The following is a 16057-nucleotide window of genomic DNA, read 5'->3' as shown; positions in this document are numbered from 1 at the left end:
GCTCAGAGGCCCAAGCTTTGTTCATGCAACACGCCTAACCGGGCCAGTTAGAGGTTTACTGGCACCATGTGGGCAAAGTGCAAAGCGGCTGGGTTAGGGTCAACAAACGTGCTTGGTGGGAAAGTTGATGAGTTAACCTTGCTTAAGTTCCTTTGTGTCTTAGCCTGTTGTGAGAACCCCCCAAATAAGTAACTACGGCAAGCATGCTGCATCAACATGGCTCCGCTGAGCTATCCTAGCTGGTGGCCCTGATGGTCTTCTCCTTCTCCATGGATCCAGCTGCCCCTCTCTTAAGGTTATCAATTTCTTGTTTATTTTTCTGCTATGTGTACGTGTAACTTACTCGTTCTGGGTTTTTAGTCCACCCAAAAACTGAACCAGCTCAGGGGAGGGGGAACAAAACCTGAAATGGGAAAATGCCCTGAGATGCCAGGCCGCTTGGACTCCCCTCGCCTTCCAGGCGGCTTCAGCCAAACCACAGGGTGAGCTGCCAGCCGAGGAACCGGCTTCCGAGCCAGTCGCGCTCTGTGAGTGTCTTTGTTGCCTTCGGAGGCCGCCTGTCAGTACCAGCCAAGCTCTGCCTTTGCCAGCTGCCTCGCCAGGATGCCTTGTCATAACCAGTGAAAACCCACGCCAGGAAGCCCTTCCCATGACAGCCACACATCCTAGCCGTGCCCTCTTTATGCCATAGGTGGTTAGAGGCCCAGCTGTACCAACAGCATCGACATGGGTGCTTGTGATGGCCCAGCAAACAGCGACATCCTGCACTCGTGACTTTGCCCACGTTTGGCAAAAATGCCAGGGAAGCGATGCCACCCCCTTTCCCCAAGATCTGTGGCTCAGCTGGCACCGTTCTTACAAAATGGTTAGCGCTGAAGTCACAGTGGCAAGTCCACTGTCAAAGCAAAGCAGAGCGATGAGAAACAGACGGGGCTGAAAACCCAAGACCCCGGTCCCACCACATCCCCTCAAATCCCGGGGTGGCATCTCCTGCGCACCAGGCAGAAGTACGCTTACCCCGTGCCCATCTTCTCAAAGGAGCCAAGAGGGGAGTAAAAATGCACACGCTTTCCGAGCTAAAGGAAAACCCGAAAGCCTAGAAGCAAGACCAGAGGACTACAGGCCGAGAAGGAACAGCCCCATCCCGGAACGACACCCTCCCTCTCACCCCCGGCTTGATGTTCCACAGTCCCCCAGCCGCACATTCCAACCGGATGCCTCTCGCAACAGGAAGGCCTTCCCAATCTTCTGCCTGACTCAATCCCACCCTGTAATTTAGAGAGGCGCTCAGGGGTGGGTTGGCAAAGTTTACCAAGTGGGCAGTGCTTTCACTTATGGCCCCTCGTCCAAACAGGTTTGTCTCAGGCACCTGCAGCCGATGAACTTCTTCCTTTCGTGTGGAACTCCCTTCCCTTGTCCCAGGCAACCAGCTCATAAACCTGTGGGGGACCTTTGCCCCGTCTCTTATCCTCCGCAGATAAGTGAGCCAACTGTCTGCAACCACCCTCTTTATGTCCTCTTTAATGCCTGCAAAGCACCACCCTGATGCTTTGAGACAGCCCCAGTGTTCTGCACTCGACTTTGAATATTCCCCCCGCGGCCAGTTCTCCAGAGGTCCAACCCGTGCCCCAAGCACAGCTCGTCCATTCATGGCTGGGCTGGCCAAAGTCTCTGGGGTTGGGGACGCCTTTGTGGGACACGGGGACAAGGGACACGGGAGGCAACCTGCATCTTGCACCCTGTCCCGTGAATCAGCCCATTCTCTTCGGCTGCTGCGGCTGCCGCAGCTGCCAAGTCCTTTCTGTCTCATCTCTCCCAGCCATTTCCTTTAGCCAAAGAGCCAGGCTCCTGGGGAGATTTCTTTCAGCTAAGTTCTTCTTTCCTGTAAACAAAGTACAAAGGAAAACAGCCCAGGTCCATTCCTGCTGCCCTTTTCCGGGCTGGCCTCCGTGGCGGCCATGTCATGCGGGGAGGCTGAGCGACCCCAGAGCCCCGAGCCCTGGGCCGGCCGCCCCTTTCCCTCCTTCCCTTCTTGACCCCTCGGGGACAGGTGGAGGAGAGCCGGCCAGCGGGCAAGCCTCTCACGAAGGCCCACCCCAGCCTCCATCCAGGGATTGGCTCGTGGCATCTCGACAAAACTCCTTTCCTGAAAGGGCTACCAGAGCCCAGCCGGGCAACACCCACAGACCGGCACAGGCACCCCTGGCATACCTCCTCTTTGACCCATGCACAATGCACACTCTGTGCCCCAGCTTCTTCCTGCCTCGTCCCACCTGGAGGAAGGACAGGTGTCTGTTAAGACAATGTGCCTTCTTTTTTCAATATTAACATCCCAGTAGGGAAAATAATTTTATAAACGTTTGCAAAACACTTAGGTGCATTCGGCATTTCTCTGGCCACAGCTGCCAGTCAGGACAAGGAATATGTCTAGCAGATTTCAGAGGAGAAAAATCAATCCTAACTTCAGCTTTGTGGCCCTTTGTTTAGCCTAGCAACTAAAACCGTTCTTCTTCCTTGTTCTGGAACACAGATTCCCGCATTCCCCGCACCCCAAAGCCACCTTCAGTGGCATAATCTCGCTTCCTATGGCTCTGAATGCTTAGCAAAAAAAACAAGGACTGTTCTTATGAGCTGGGTTCTTTCGCTGCCGGGATCAGCTTCGCTGGGCCTCGCCTCCTCCGTGACTCCCTCCTTCCCCCAAAGCCCTCTTCCACACAACCCTCCGGCCTTCTGAATGAGGTGTGTGGCTTCCTTTTTATTCAAACCACCCCTTAGTGGATAATTTGCTTTTAAGACAATACAGTCCTCTGAAAGGATAAAAATGGAGGGGGGAATCAGATGGTTCCAAGGTTCCCCCCACCTGGCAGATCAGGAGAACCAAGGAAGCTGAGCTTCACCTCCAACAGCAAATCTACCAAGATCCAAAGCATTAGCCAATGGCTTGGGGACACCCAGTGGGATTCAGCTCTTTCTCTTTGAACACTGTTCCAAAATTTTCCAAACACCTGGGAGAGAAGAGGGGAGGACGCCATCCAGAAAGGATTTCATTTTTAAATATGTAACCCTTTCTTGGGTGCTGTCGCATGCTTCTCTTTACATTAAGATTCACTGCGATTGTGACAAAATATCTATCAGATTGGATGGGAGCCTCAGCATTTGGGGAGGAAGAGCCACCAATGGAGCAAGATACAAGATCAGGCCTTGCCCGCCTCCTGCCCCCCATGTTCCAGAGCGGGGGGTGGGGTATCTTGCTACCTGCCCTTCCCACCCACAACGCAGCTTCTGAGTTGGGGGTTAGGAAAAGCAGCTCTGTGCTTCCCTGCAGGAACTTGTGGCCACCCTTGGCTTATGTCGGGTGGGGGGTCAAGGTCGCCTTTGAGCTCCTCCATCCGACCTGCGATCTGTTTCTTCATCCCACCCAGGAGAGACCAAATGTGAGGAATTGGCTTTTCTAGAGATGATGCACAAGCATCTAGAGCAGGGCTTCTCAGCCTTGGCCACTTGAAGATGGGTGGGCTTCAACGCCCCGAATTCTCCCGCCAGCATGGCTGGCTGGGGAATGCTGGGCGTTGAAGTCCACCCATCTTCAAGCGGCCAAGGCTGAGAAGCCCTGCTCTAGACTTTCCAGTGGCCATTATGTGGTGATGAACACGCCCACCAAACACCCCCCTGCCCCAATGTTGCCTCAGCCTTGGCATTTCTAAGGTGCCAGAAGAGGAAGAACTGATAAACTCACAGAGAATTGTCCCATTAACCATATTTATGCGAGTTAACGCCATTTTAGAAAGCAAAAACAAAAAATATACTTATATGAAACCAACATTAGTTTTTATCCCAGGCCTGCCCATTTCTTGGACTTGCACAACCTTGACCTGCAGCTCTAAGGTGGCTAAATATTATCTTCCTCTTTTAGGTGGGAGGGGGAAGGGGAGAATTAGAGCCAAGGCATGCAGTGCTAAATGAATGAACGGCAAACCAGTTTGTTTTTATTTGGCTTTTTAACTTTAGGGCAGAGACCCTTTTTAAAAATCAAATTAAAAGCAGGGGAAAGGGTGACTAACTCCTTTCCTTCATTCCCTGTGACCCCTCACTATTAGCATGGGGGCATTAATCCCCTTTCTTAAAAAGAGCAAAAGGCAACACGTAGCATTAAACAATGCCAGCACCAAAGGGGCCATTCTCCTGAACACTCCTAATACGTTTAGGAAGTGGGCTCAGTTTTCGACAAAGCAGCTGAGTAAGCAGAAGCACACAAATCAAGGGTTAGGGACACACTTCAAAACTTGGTGACGGAAGAGAGATGAGACACGGATTCAGTTAGCTTTGGATGCTGCTATTGGCGCTGCTGAAACACAATAGCAGAGAATATACGCAGCTCCGGGTGGAGAGGCTGGGTTCCTGGTGTTCTCTGTGCTGGCTGGTTTCCCTGCAGATGTTTCATTGCCAGGCTAGACAGCATCTTCAGTGCCCGTGTTGTTACTCGCCTGGTAACGAAAGGTCTGTGGGAAAACTACCGAGCTCAGGGAGCACCAAGCACCCAATGGCTAAAACGCACTCCAACGAGGTACACATCCCAATTGTTATAAACGAAACTAACAAACAGGCTGACACCACGTGCCCTTCCGTTCAGGTGTGAACGTTCACCCCACCCTGCCAGCCCAGGCCAGCATGATTAATGAGGAAGGGACATCTGGTCCAACAAGGCGATGGGGATCCACAGGTCATCCGCCACGGCTGCACTAGAGGAGAAGGCAGGAATTTGCTGCAGGAACATAGAGCCAGTTTGGCCTAGTGGTTAAGGCACCGGGCTAGAAACCAGGAGGCTGTGAGTTCTAGTCCCACCTTAGGCATGAAAGCCGGCCGGGTGACCTCGGGCCAGCCCCTCTCTCTCAGCCCAACTCACCTCACAGGGTTGTTGTGGGGAAAAGAGGAGGAGGAAGGGGCATTAAGTATGTTTGCCGCCTTGAGTTATTTATAAAAATCATAAAGGCGGGATACAAAATAAAATAAATTAAATAAATAAATATCCCACGATGAACATTGGCCCGGGTAACATCGGAAAGCCAACCCAACTGCAGGAATGATTCGTCAAGGTGCCGCACAACCTATTTTCCAAATTATCAAGCATAAAGACAGCCCTGCGGCCAAGCTTAGAGGACAGGGAGCCTTTTTGACCCTCCAGCCTGCTATCTATCGCTACAGATACAGAAAAGAGACAGAACATTCTCGATGCTGCAAAGGTTGGGGAGGAGAGGGGCCCGCATCCACTCATGGTGCATTTAGGATGCGTCTTTGGCGGAATCCAATTGGCTGTGCTCAAGGATCGCACAAAACGACAAAGGGTGGCACCTATTTGTGTACCGCACAAATCAACGGCAGCAAAAGCTGTTCTGACTGTTGGGCTAATCAGCACCACTCTCCCATTGAGACTGCTTGAAACTGGACCCCTCTGGGGCATAGCAGGAGTATACCATACCTGGTAGGGCAGTTTTTCTCAACCTTGGCAACTTTAAGATAGGTGGACTTCAACTCCCAGAATTCCCCAGCCAGCACACCTGGCTGGAGAATTCTGGGAGTTGAAGTCCACCTATCTTAAAGTTGCCAAGGTTGAAAAACACTGCGCTAGGGTATTAAAACACAAGAAATGGAGGTGGAAGCGTTACTTGGTTAACCAATTCTAGGACATGCTTTGGAGATGTTTTTCTCAGAGCTCTGGGCTCTGACAAGATGTCTCAGAACTGACAGCCTTGTGAGAACGCAAGAAGCCACAACTCTCTGCATTCAAACCAGACTTTTAAACTACTTTGTCAACAATACATATGATGCCTTTTTTAAAAAAAATCTTTATCATAAATACCATCGGCACGGAGATAGAGGTGATTTTTTAAAAATCGTCTTAATGCTAATGGTTGATTAATTACATCAGGCAGTTATTCAACACTCATCACTCCAGGACACTTAGTTAAGACATCGATTCAAAGGGTACAATCCAACCTATTTTTTGTACATGACCATCCAAACCACAATAAAACCTGTTCCTAAGGAACTACTACTTTGTCTCAACAGGTGAAAAGAGGGGGGGGGGGACTTAAAAACTCTCTGCTGATGGGCAGTCCCAACCTTTAACACACAGAGACACCAGCCTGATCAGTTTTCCGAAAAATAGGGAGAAGGGGGAGAAAAAAAGACTCAAAAATGCAGACTTCAGATGAACATCCTTGATATCTCCCGGATTGCCTGTCGCTTTCAATCCTTGTTCTGTCCAGGATCTGAAAGAGGCAGTTATTTAAAAGTGACAGTGTGTTCCATATGTGTTGCTCTAGGCAAACTCCCTAGAAAAGGCTTCTCAATTTCTGCCTCTGGGCCCGTTTAAAAAGGACACCGTGGGAGGGGACGCTGCTGCGTTATGCCAGCAATTGACATTAGCTTCCAGGTAAGCTTTTAAGAAACTCTTCTCAAAGTCAGCAAGCATTGCTCAGCCTTCGGAGGGAGGAACTGGCAGGCTGTTCCAAAGTCCATTAAAGCCAAGAAAGATGGATTCGTTTTCTTTGGACGGCCAGCGTCTCCGCTCCCCTCGATCCGTCCGCCCCAGGAAATTGACATGTTTTAAATAGCAGGCAGGGGAAACGAAACAGTAAAATCCAGTCCCACTTCCATTGTAAGTATGGCTAACCAATAGCCAGCTCAAAAAATACGTTGGACTTTCCAACTGTGCTAAACATCCAACAGCAAGATTCATCGTGCACCTGAAATCACGTTTTGGTATCTCAGAAGGGGAAGGGATCCACCAGAGACGGTCCTGCCATTACAAAAGGTCCCTTAGATGGCTTCCTGGCCTGGTCCCCTGCTGGAAATAATCAAGGGGCCATTCTCTGGAGAGCTAAGGTTGCTGCCACCACGCCTGCCTTCAGGGAGACTAACGTGGGGCCAGGTTCCTCCCCTCTTGCGGACTTTCATCAGGCCGCCTACGGTTTCTGTTAATCCCTGTGAAAATCAGGGCAGGAAAAGTCCGCCTCGGAGGACTGTTGTGAAGATGAGTGACAGGGAAACCATGATCCAATAAAGGAACAAATCCTGCAATTACAATTAAACTATCTAGCTTAAACACATTGCACGACAGCCTCAACCCAACACCCTGAACTTGCAGCCTGGATTAACAAAACCAGAACTGGTCGTGCCCAAACAAATAAACCACGTTGGCATAATGGGACGGCCTGGTTCACCCCACACGCAAAGCCAACGGCTGAGTTCCCACAACCTGCTGAACGACTTGGCCGCACCTTAGCCGGGTCTCCTGTGTTGGGCATCACTGAGTTCCAGGAAAGGTTACCTGGCCCTGCCCCCTTTTCATGAGGTCTCCGCACCTAAATAAAATACCCCATTACAGTGTGACAGCAGCCTGTGATCTGCTCTCTGCTCACCACCAGGTGCTGGACGCCAGGTTGCGGAAGAAGCTACCAGGCTTCCTGCCCAGCCACAGGGGCACGACAAGGGGCTGCTACCTCCGAATTAACACTCACCCAGCCCTCTCCTGCCAGCCCAGCCAACGCCTCTGCTGGCCACCACGGGTCCAGCCCTCTCCTTGGGTCAACCTGTGACCTGCCAACAGCCCACAATGGGTTTCACCAAATATTCAAGGAAGTGACATTGCTGAGAAACTATTAACCGCTGACGCCAATTCCATTGTTTGCCCGCCCCGCAGGGGGAGAGAGAAAAAGGCCCGCAGGAAGTAAACATCTGGCTTGAGAGGAGGCTTGGAAAGGCAGAGAAGGAAGCTGCTGCACCAGGAAAGGCACCCTCAGGAGCACGCACCCACACCCCAAGTTTTTGAAAAACTTTCCTTCCCGAGATGGTTTCTTCCTTCCTTGCTGTTCTGTCCCCACTCTGCTTCCCGCTTAGCCCCCCTCCATCTTAATCAAGCCTTTGCAAGGAGCTGGATGCCTGGAGGTTGCAGGGATTGACCCAGAAGCCCGGCTTGACCTCCCGGGAGCAATCTATTTCCAGGCGGGCCATCCGCCCCCGCCCCAAAGGGAAGCGCCGGAGAAGACGCAGCCCTGCCTGCCCAGGAAGACCCCCTCCCTCCCCCTCCCTCCCCAACGGCTCCCTCCGCCCCAGGTGGGAGGGAGGCGGCGGGGAGGCTGGTAGAGGAGGCCGCCCGGGAAGGGAAAATCGATACGGGGGAGAGGAGATCGGCTCCCGGGGCGAACGGACGGGTCTGGAGCTCCCCACTGATCCGCCCCCCGCTCTTCTCTCCCGGCTTTTGTGCCCTTCCGGGAGGGGGGAGGCGGCCGGCGAGGAGGGGGGGAAGGACGCGCCAACCTTAGCCTTTCGCCGCCGTCCAGCTCGTTGGAGGCGCTAATGGGAGGCAGCCCCGGGCGGGGGCGGGGGACGGGGCAGCAGGAGCAGGAGGGTCGGTGGAGGCGGAGCGGGGGGGGCTGGAATCGGAACGCGCGAGGGACTTTCAAACCGGCGAGGTTCGGCCCCGCCTCCGCCCATCCCGGGGCCAACGGAGCTCCGCCGGGCGGCAGCCCCACGCCCGTCCGCCGGCGGGCCCCCAGCCCCGGCCCCGCGCCGGCGCCCCTCCCCGGCCCGCCGCCCCGGCTCCCCCATTGTACCCCGGCCGCGGGCGTTGCGCGGCCGCTCCGCCGCCCGCCGCGCCTCCTCGGGCCGCGCCGCCGCTCGGCCCCGGCCCCGCGGGCGCCGCGCAACCTGTCACCGGCGCCGGGCAGCGCAGCCCAGCGCCCCCGCCGCGCCGCTTACCGTTGCGCGCTCCACGTGCGTTCCGAGCCCGGCGAGCGGCCCGTTGGCCAACTCCGAGCGAGCGAGCGAGCGAGCCAGCGAACGCCCCCTCCCCTCCCCCGGCTCCAGCGCCGCTCGCCACGCCTGGCCGGCCGGCCCTGCCCCCCCGCCCCCCCGCGCCGGGCAGGGCCGGAGACAAAAGCGCGCCCCGGACGCGCCCCCCGCCCGGGCGGGCAAGCGCCGCGGCGGCCGGCCCGGGGACCCCCGGGCGCCCGCCCGCTCAGCCCGCCGGCGCGCAGCCCCCTCCGCGCCCCCGCCCGGCGACCCGCAGCCCCGCGCGGCCGCCCTGCCTACCTGCTGCGGCGCCCGTGGCCCGCCCGCCCGCCGGCCGGGGAGAGGGGCTCCGAGAGGCTGACAGCCAGCTGCTGCCGCTGCCGCCGCCGCCGCTGCCGCTGCTGCTGCTGCCGCGGGGGGGCGGGTGCGCAGCGCGTCCCTCCCAGGCGGCGACGAGGCAGCGCGAGCCGGAGCGGACCGAGCGGGCCGGGCGGGAGCGAGGCCGGGCGGGCGGGGGCCAGCCTCTCCGCGCACCCCGCGGGGGGGCAGCAGCGCGAGCGGGAGGCGAGGCGGGGCGAGGCGGGCGGGGGAGGCGCGCGAGGCGCGGGCGTGCGCGCGGGCAGGCGGGGGCCGGAGGGAGCGGGCTTGGTGCCGCCGGGGGGGGGTCCGGGGGGCGCGCGCGCGGAGGGGAGGGAGGAGGGGAGGGGTAGCGAGAGGAGCCCGTCCATTTCCCGAGGAGCGCCTGCGGGAGGGCAGGGGAGGAGAGGGGAGGGCAGGGGAGGGGAGGGGAGGGGAGGGGAGGGATGCGCGGCGCCCCGGCCCCCACCGACCCCAATCCCGGGGCCCCCCCGAGCCTGGGGGAGAGCGCTGCGCCCGCCCCGCTCCCTCCGCCCGGCTGCCCGCTGCGCCAGCGCCCGCAGATGCCCGCGAGGGCCCCGGCGCAGCGTGGAGGGGCCGCCTCGTCCGCGCTCCCCCGCCCGTCGGCCGCAGTCGGGGAGGCGACCGGCCCCCCACCCTGGACTGTGACCCAGCTGCGCCAGGCGCGCCGCTGCCGGACACCCCCCTCAGTAGTCCTCTTCCCGGCGCCCCCTTGAACCGCGGGGCCAGAGGGGCGCAGGGCCAGTGGCCTGAGCCTTCCACAAGCCAGCCGGGCGGGGAGGGGGGCGTCCCAAGTCCACCTCCCTGGCCAGGCTACAGAAGCCCCGGGCAAAAAGCCACCTCATCCGGGTTCAGAAAGTGGCAAAAGATGGTTACCACCTTTTTCACCTTGAAATTATTTGATTACCGGCGGTAAATTGCTTTGGACACACAGAAAGGCAGAGTCTGAAGTCATAAAATGGGCCCCGCAGAGAGATGTGGTTATCCTATTGGGGAGGGAGGGGCTGTCAGGTGAAAAGTTCACTGTGCAGTCTGCTCTACACCAACACCTGTTTTTTTGAATCCATTTGTTTTGGAAGTACAGGTAATCCTCGCTTAATGACCACAATTGGGAGTAGAATTTGGTTGCTAAGTGAAGCAGTCTTTAAGCAAATCCAACCTGATTTTACGACCTTTGTTGCAGTAGTCGTTAAGCGAATAACCACAGTTGTTAAGCGAATCACATGGTTGTGAAATGAATCACACGGTTCCCCACTGAGTTTCCTTGCCGGCAGCTGGCCAGCAAGATCGTAAATGGCGATCACGTGACCACGGGACACTGCGACGGTCATAATTGCAAACTGGTTGCCAAGTGCCCAAAATGTGATCATGTGACCACGGGGACACTGTGACGGTTTAAGCATGAGAACCAGTCATAAGTTGGCTCTTTCAGCACCATCAAAAATCCAAACTGTCACTAAACTAATGGTCATAAAGTAAGGACTACCTGTACAGTAATGGCTCTAAAACAGAAGGTCAAGATTTGGGGAAGCCAAACTATAAATGTTTTAATGGCTAATTTGGGGGTGTGCTTGAAGGAGAGAAAAGGCGGTTGCACATGCCTCAAGTCAACACAGACCGCTTTGGGGAAAGGGGAAATTTAAACCTCTTTAGTTGAGCCTGAAAGCAAAGGTTAATGTGGATGTCCTAGGGGTCACTCTGGGTCACTTTTTCATTTTCAGCATATCCGCATCAAACCCCATCCATCCCAGAAAGCTGGCTAAGTGCTCAGGGCCAGCCATTAAAGCCAGGACATTTTAAGAAGGAAGAACAGTGCAATGGAAAATCTCACATTTTCATTTTAAATAATAGTAATAATAATAATCTTCAGCAAAGGATCGTTACCTTGTCATGGTGCTGGAGCTTGAGCACCTCAATGATGCCATGAGCTAAACCGTGAAGGGCCACCCAAGACAAGAAGGTCATGACAGAGAGGTCAGACTAAATGCGATCCCTGGGGAAGGTAATGGCAACCCACCCCAGTATTCTTGCCGTGAAAACTCAATGGATCAGTACAACCAGAGATATGTCGGTATACCATCGGAAGATGAGACCCCCAGGTCGGAAGGTGGTCAAAATGCTACTGGGGAGGAACAGAGGATGAGTTCAACTAGCCCCAGACGTGATGACGCAGCTAGCTCAAAGCCGAAAGGACGGCTAGCGGCCGACGGTGCCGGTGGTGAACGGCGAATCCGATGTTCTAAGGATCAACACACCATCGGAACCTGGAATGTAAGATCTATGAGCCAGGGCAAATTGGATGTGGTTATTGGTGAGATGTCAAGATTAAAGATAGACATTTTGGGCGTCAGTGAACTGAAATGGACTGGAATGGGCCACTTCACATCAAATGACCACCAGATCTACTACTGTGGACAAGAGGACCACAGAAGAAATGGAGTAGCCTTCCTAATTAATAGTCAAGTGGCTAAAGCAGTGCTTGGATACAATCCAAAAAACGACAGAATGATCTCAATTCGAATTCAGGGCAAGCCATCTAACATCACAGTGATCCAAATATACGCCCCAACCACAGATGCTGAAGAAGCTGAAGTAGAGCAGTTCTATGAGGATCTGCAGCACCTACTGGACAACACGCCTAAAAGAGATGTTATTTTCATCACAGGAGACTGGAATGCAAAGGTGGACAGTCAAATGACACCTGGAATTACAGGTAAGCATGGCCTGGGAGAACAAAACGAAGCAGGACATAGGCTGATAGAATTTTGCCAAGACAACTCACTCTGCATAACAAACACTCTCTTCCAACAACCTAAGAGACGGCTTTATACATGGACTTCCCCAGATGGACAACACCGAAATCAGATGGACTACATCCTTTGCAGCCAAAGGTGGCAGACATCTATACAGTCGGTAAAAACAAGACCTGGAGCTGACTGTAGTTCCGATCACAAACTTCTTCTTGCACAATTTAGGATCAGACTAAAGAGATTAGGGAAGACCCACAGATCAGCTAGGTATGAGCTCACTCATATTCCTAAGGAATATGCAGTGGAGGTGAAGAATCGATTTAAGGGACTGGACTTAGTAGATAGGGTCCCGGAAGAACTATGGACAGAAGTTCACAACATTGTTCAGGAGGCGGCAACAAAATACATCCCAAAGAAAGAGAAAACCAAGAAGGCAAAATGGCTGTCTGCTGAGACACTAGAAGTAGCCCAAGAAAGAAGGAAAGCAAAAGGCAACAGTGATAGGGGGAGATACGCCCAATTAAATGCAAAATTCCAGAGGTTAGCCAGAAGAGATAAGGAATTATTTTTAAACAAGCAATGCGTGGAAGTGGAAGAAGACAATAGAATAGGAAGGACAAGAGACCTCTTCCAGAAAATTAGAAACATTGGAGGTAAATTCCAGGCAAAAATGGGTATGATCAAAAACAAAGATGGCAAGGACCTAACAGAAGAAGATCAAGAAAAGGTGGCAAGAATATACAGAAGACCTGTATAGGAAGGATAACAATATCGGGGATAGCTTTGACGGTGTGGTCAGTGAGCTAGAGCCAGACATCCTGACGAGTGAGGTTGAGTGGGCCTTAAGAAGCATCGCTAATAACAAGGCAGCAGGAGACGACGGCATCCCAGCTGAACTGTTCAAAATCTTGCAAGATGATGCTGTCAAGGTAGCGCATGCTATATGCCAGCAAATTTGGAAAACACAAGAATGGCCATCAGATTGGAAAAAATCAACTTAAATCCCCATACCAAAAAAGGGAAACACTAAAGAATGTTCAAACTATCGAACAGTGGCACTCATTTCACATGCCAGTAAGGCAATGCTCAAGATCCTGCAAGGTAGACTTCAGCAATTCATGGAGCGAGAATTGCCAGATGTACAAGCTGGGTTTAGAAAAGGCAGAGGAACTAGGGACCAAATTGCCAATATCCGCTGGATAATGGAAAAAGCCAGGGAGTTTCAGAAAAACATCTATTTCTGTTTTATTGACTATTCTAAAGCCTTTGACTGTGTGGACCATGACAAATTGTGGCAAGTTCTTAGTGGTATGGGGATACCAAGTCATCTTGTCTGCCTCCTGAAGAATCTGTATAATGACCAAGTAGCAACAGTAAGAACAGACCACGGAACAACAGACTGGTTTAAGATTGGGAAAGGAGTACGGCAGGGCTGTATACTCTCACCCTACCTATTCAACCTGTACGCAGAACACATCATGCGACATGCTGGGCTTGAGGAATCCAAGGCTGGAGTTAAAATCGCTGGAGGAAACATTAACAATCTCAGATATGCAGATGATACCACTTTGATGGCTGAAAGCGAAAAGGAACTGAGGAGCTTTATGATGAAGGTGAAAGAAGAAAGTGCAAAAGCTGGCTTGCAGCTAAACCTCAAAAAAACCAAGATTATGGCAACCAGCTTGATTGATAACTGGCAAACAGAGGGAGAAAATGTAGAAGCAGTGAAAGACTTTGTATTTCTAGGTGCAAAGATTACTGCGGATGCTGACTGCAGTCAGGAAATCAGAAGACGCTTAATCCTTGGGAGAAGAGCAATGACAAATCTCGATCAAATAGTTAAGAGCAGAGACATCACACTGACAACAAAGGTCCGCATAGTTAAAGCAATGGTGTTCCCCGTAGTAACGTATGGCTGCGAGAGCTGGACCATAAGGAAGGCTGAGAGAAGGAAGATCGATGCTTTTGAACTGTGGTGTTGGAGGAAAATTCTGAGAGCGCCTTGGATTGCAAGAAGATCAAACCAGTCCATCCTCCAGGAAATAAAGCCAGACTGCTCACTTGAGGGAACGATATTCAAGGCAAAACTGAAATACTTTGGCCACATCATGAGAAGACAGGACACCCTGGAGAAGATGCTGATGCTGGGGAGAGTGGAGGGCAAAAGGAAGAGGGGCCGACCAAGTGCAAGATGGATGGAGGACATTCGAGAGGTGACGGACTCGTCCCTGGGGGAGCTGGGGGTGTTGACGACCGACAGGAAGCGTTGGCGTGGGCTGGTCCATGAAGTCATGAAGAGTCGGAAGCAACTGAACGAATAAACAAATAATAATAAGAATATTCCCCAGCAACTCTCTGCAAACACTGCCTCCTTTCTTAGTGGAGATGCTCAGGGCAGGAATAATTTGGAGCCACAAGCAAGAGGACTGTCACTTAATAGGACGGCACACCTGCTCCGAACACAGGAAAGTCTCAGGTTCAGCCCCAGAATCGGCTGTTTAAAAAGATCAGGTAACGGATAAAAGATCCTCCTCTGCCTGGGAACACAGAGACTTCAGCCAGCCCAGTAAGAGAGGTGAGTCGAGCCATTTCCTATTTACTAGCAGTAGAGAGGCTGAGGCCTGTAGCCACAGAAAAAGATAAATAAATCTAAATGCTTCTTTGGTTTCCTTGTGCCACTGACCCATCCATTCCAGAGTACAGGTAGTCCTCGCTTAATGACCACAATAGGGACTGGAATTTCAGTTGCTAAGCAAAGTGGTCATTAAGTGAATCCAACCCAATTTTATGACCTTTTTTGCAGTGGTTGTTAAGCAAATCACTGTAGTCACTAAGTGAATCATGTGGTCATTAAGCGAATCACATGGTTCCCATTGATTTTGCTTGCCAGAAGCCGGCTGGGAAGGTCAAAAATGGCGATCATGTGACTACGGGATGTTGCGACAGTCATAAATGCAAACCGGTTGCCAAGTGCCCAAATCGTTATCATGTGACCGTGGGGATGCTGCAACGGTTGTGTGAGCACCAGTTGTAAGTTGGCTTTTTTCAGGACTGTCATTAAGTCTGAACAGTCACTAAATGAATGGCCATTAAGTGAGGACTACCTGTATTTACCTGGAAAGGAGCTGATTTTTATGGCTGCTGGGGGCCTGTTCTTCATTCAGATGATTGCTAGCTAGTAATCAGGCCTGATCAGTTCTGCGGGGAACTCTGGTTAGGAAGCATTTGTGTCCTGGAAGGAGCCATTTAGACATGAGGCTGGGGAATGGGACTGTGCTCTGCAGGGGTGTGTACGCTTGGAAAAAAGGAGAGTTTGGACAGAGACAGAAAGCTGAAAATAGAGAGGTGTGACTTAACAGGACTACGAGAAACCTCAGCAGAGAGTGTGAGGCTGGAGTGGCCATTTTGCTGCCTGCCGTATTTTTGGCTGGCTGGGGAATTCAGGGAGTTGAACTCCACACTGCTTCAAGGGGCCAAGGTGGAGAAGCCCTGCTCTGGAGGTTCTCTTGTTTTTCCCCCCTGCTTCAGGGGAAACTGGGGAGCATGGCGTGGTATTCAGGGAAGAGCCCCATAATACTTTAAGAGCCGCTGTAATATTTTAGTAGGATCGGCCCTGCAAATTCTAGAAGACTTAGCCCCTGCCACGGTTTTAGGGAGCAACGATATCTGGGCGGCACTCTTTTTCTCTTCAAGTGGACCGTATCGGGGGCTTGGACCAGGCTAAACAGCAGAGACAGAGAGTTGGCCCACGGGAGCTGGGACAAGGAGCCGAATCAGGATGTCTCCCTGCAGCAAGTAGAAATCAGGCTTTGCTCCTTCCCCAGGGCTTCTCTTCTTCCATCTGGACGCGTGAGATTAATGCAGGGAATGCACGCTGTGCCACACTGCTGTTAAGCCGCCCCACCGTGAAGGTCTGCGGCGGCCATAATCTACAGCAGGTGGGTCAAGGGGGCACTGGATGGAGGGGGGAGCTCAGAAGGTGCACCTCAACCTCGAAGGAGAAGGGCGAGGCCACCGGAAGGAGTCTGGGCCAGGATCCCCGAGACAGGAAGTGCAGAGAAGGAAGCTAGAGAAGGAAGCGGCAAAGGGGCAGGTGAGGAGACACATGCCCGAGAGAGGAGTCTGCAGGCGGGAAG

At 53.1% G+C, this 16057-nt stretch overlaps 1 protein-coding gene across 4 annotated transcripts in view; it reads right to left on the bottom strand.

Moving 5' to 3' along the window:
* The window catches only part of NOL4L (nucleolar protein 4 like), a 112087-nt gene that overhangs the window by 30524 nt on the left and 65506 nt on the right, over positions 1-16057 (bottom strand). The window contains exon 1 of one of the 4 annotated variants that reach the window (XM_063296836.1): positions 8761-8853. The exons of 2 other annotated variants lie outside the window; for them this stretch is intronic. The gene's annotated coding sequence lies outside the window, so the exon portion shown is untranslated. Of the gene's footprint in view, positions 1-6746; positions 6831-8760; positions 8854-16057 lie in introns of those variants that run through there. One more of the 4 variants, XM_063296835.1, reaches the window with a different exon arrangement.

Source organism: Candoia aspera, chromosome 3, assembly GCF_035149785.1.
Source record: "Candoia aspera isolate rCanAsp1 chromosome 3, rCanAsp1.hap2, whole genome shotgun sequence".
NCBI classification, from domain to species: Eukaryota; Metazoa; Chordata; class Lepidosauria; order Squamata; family Boidae; genus Candoia; species Candoia aspera.
Note: the sequence above shows the minus strand (reverse complement) of the source record. Positions and strands in the feature narration are given on the sequence as shown.